Source organism: Mandrillus leucophaeus, unplaced genomic scaffold, assembly GCF_000951045.1.
Source record: "Mandrillus leucophaeus isolate KB7577 unplaced genomic scaffold, Mleu.le_1.0 Scaffold267, whole genome shotgun sequence".
Classification (NCBI taxonomy): Eukaryota; Metazoa; Chordata; class Mammalia; order Primates; family Cercopithecidae; genus Mandrillus; species Mandrillus leucophaeus.
In genome coordinates this window covers 1,587,018-1,590,235 of record NW_012102776.1, presented here as the reverse complement: position 1 = coordinate 1,590,235, position 3,218 = coordinate 1,587,018, and the positions used below count along the sequence as shown (strand labels likewise).

The 3,218-nt window shown below is 33.9% G+C and overlaps 1 protein-coding gene across 3 annotated transcripts in view; it reads right to left on the bottom strand.

Moving 5' to 3' along the window:
• Positions 1–3,218, bottom strand: part of BIRC2 (baculoviral IAP repeat containing 2) — a 38,321-nt gene that overhangs the window by 13,187 nt on the left and 21,916 nt on the right. The gene's annotated exons all lie outside the window — the stretch shown is intronic.

The window sequence follows — 3,218 nt, the reverse complement described above, 5'->3', positions numbered from 1 at the left end:
CCACTGTACTCCAGCCTGGGTGACAGAACAAGACACCATCTAAAAAAACACCAAGAAAACAAAAAACAAACTCAAGAATTCAAGAAGGAAAAGAGAGAAAGGGCAGAAAGATGATTTAAAAAAAAACAATGGCTGAAAACTTCATAAACCTAGGGAAAGATAAGATGTCCAGGTACAGGAAGTTCATAAGACCTTATAAAGATTCAACCCAAAAAAGATTTCACTGACACATATTATAATGAAACTGTCAAAAATAGAAGATGAAAGAGAATTTAAAAACTGTAATAGAAAAGAAACTCATTTTCTACAAGGGAATCCCTATAAGACCATAAGTGGATTTCTCTGCAAAAACCTTGCAGGCCAGGAGAAAGTTGGATATATTCAAAGTGCTGAAAGAAAAAACTGCCAGACAAGAATATGTATCCCAGCAAAGCTGTCCTTCAGAAATGAAAGAGATGTAAACAGTCCCAGACAAACAAAAGCTGAGGGAGTTTATCACCACTAGATGCGCCTTACAAGAAATGCTGAAGAGTTCTTCAAATTGAAACGAAAGGACACTAATTAGCAACATGGAAACATACGAAAGTATAAAACTCACTGGTAAGATACATATCTAATCAAATTAAGAATATTCTAAATTTATAATAATCATGTGTAAATTACTTAATTCTAAAATACAGGTTTTTTAAAAAAAGTATTAAAAACTATAGCTTCAATACTTTTTTCATGAATATACAATATAAAATGATGCAAATAATGACATCAAAAACATAAAATATATGCAGGAAGGTCTGAGTAAGAGTACAGTTTTTTATGCAATTGAAATTAAATTGTTAATGCTTGAAATAGACTACTATAACTAACTATAAGATGTTCTACATAAGCCTCATGATAGCCACAAAGTAGAAACCAATAGTAGATGCACAAAAGATATAAAGGAATCAAAGCATACCACCACAGAAAATCATCTAAACACAAAGGAAGACAGCAAGAGAGGAAGAAACAAAGAATCTGCCAAACAACCAGAAAACAATTACAAAATGACAGTAGTCTTTACCCATCAATAACTACCTTGAATGTAAATGGGTTAAATTCTCCTATCAAAAGATAAAGAGCAGATGAATGGATAAAGAAAACAAGATTCAACTACAGGTTGTCTACAAGAGACTCAATTCACCTTTAAGCACATGCATGTGTATGGGAAAAAAGATATTCCATACAAATGGAAACCAAAAGAGAGCAGAGGAAGCTATAGTTCTATCAGATAGGACAGACTTTACATCAAAAACTGTAAAAAGAGTCAGAGAAAGTAATTATATAATGAGAAAGGGGCCAATTCCACAAGAGGATATAATGACTGTAAATATATATATGCACCCAACATCAGACCACCTAAATATATAAAGAAAATATTAACAGATCTGAAGACATTAATAGATAGGAACACAATTATAGTAGAAGACTTCAAAAACCCTACTTTCAATAATGGATGGGTCATCCAGGCAGAAAAGAAGAAAGAAAATATTGGACTTCAACTATACATTGGATCTAATGGACCTAACATACATACAGGTTGAATATTCCTTATCTAAAATACTTGGGACTAAAAGTGTTTTGAATTTTAGATTTTTTTGGATTTGGGAATATATGCCTTATGTTTACCAGCTGAGCATCGTAATCGAAAAATGCAAAACCAAAAATGTTTCAAAGAGCATTTCCTCTGAGCATCATGTTGGTATTCAAAAAGTTCTAAATTTTGGAACATTTTGGATTTTGGACTAGGGATACTCAACCTTTATACAGAACATTCCATCAAACAGCAGATAATACACATTCTTCTTAAGCACACATGAAAAATTATCCAGGGTAGATCATACAGCAGGTCACAAAACCAGACTCAACAAACTGATGAAGACTGAAATCCTATCAAGTATCTTTTCAGACCACAATGGTATGTAACCAGAAATCAGTAACAGAATGAAAGCTGGAAAGCTGACAACTATGTGGAAATTGAACAAAATACTCCTGAATAATCAATGGGTCAAAGAAGAAATCAAAAAGAAAATTTAAAAAATCTGAAGAAGTATTAAAATTGAAACATGACACAGCAAAATGTATAGAACAAATGCAGTTCTAAAAGGCAAGTTTATAGCAATAATTGCCTACATTAAAAAAAATCTTAAAAATAAACAATGTAACTTTACATCTAAAGGAACTACAAAAAGTTAGAAGAAAATAAAAATCAGAAAAGAAATGAAGACTACAAAAACAGAAAAGATGACTAAAACTAAGAGCTAGATTTTGAAAAGATAAGTAAAATCAACAAAGCTTTAGCTCGACTAGTAAAAAGGAAGACTAAAATAAATAAAATCAAAACCAAGAGACGTTACCATTGATAACACAGAAATGCAAATGATCATAAGAGACTACCATGAACAATTATTCACCAAAAAACTGGATAACCTAGAAGAAATGGATACATTCCTAGAAACTTTTAACTTACCAAGACTAAAATAAGGAAGAAATAGAAGATCTGAAAAGACTTACAACTAGTAAGAAGATTGAATCAGTAATCATAAATCTTCTGACAAAGAAAAGCCCAGGAACAGATGACTTCACAGCACAATTCTACCAAGAAGAAGAAAGAAAGGAGGAGGAGAAGAGGAGGAGGAGGAGGAGAAAAGAAGGAAGGAAGAAGAAGAAAGGAGGATGAAGAAGAAAGAAAAGGGAGGATGAGGAGGAAGGAGGAGGAGGAAAAGGGAGGGAAGAGAGAGGAGGAAAAGGGAGGGAAGAGGGAATAGCAGGGGAATACTTCCAAACTCATTTTACCAAGCCAAGCATTACTCTGACACCAAAGCCATACTAGGACAACACAAGAAAAGAAAATTACAAGCCAATAGCCCTGATGAGCACAGACACGAAAATCCTCAACAAATACCAGCAAACTGAATTCAGCAGCATACTAGAAGAATCATATATCAAGATCAAGTGAGATTTATACCTGGCATGCAAGGATGGTATGACATATGCAAATCAATAAATGTGATACCACACATTGACAAACTGAAGGATAAAAATCACATAATCAGCCAGGTGCAGGGCTCACACCTGTAATCCCAGCAGTTTGGGAGGCCAAGGTGGGTGGATCACCTGAGGTCAGGAGTTTCAGACCAGCCCCATCACTACAAAAAATAAAAAAATCAACTGGGTGTGGTGGC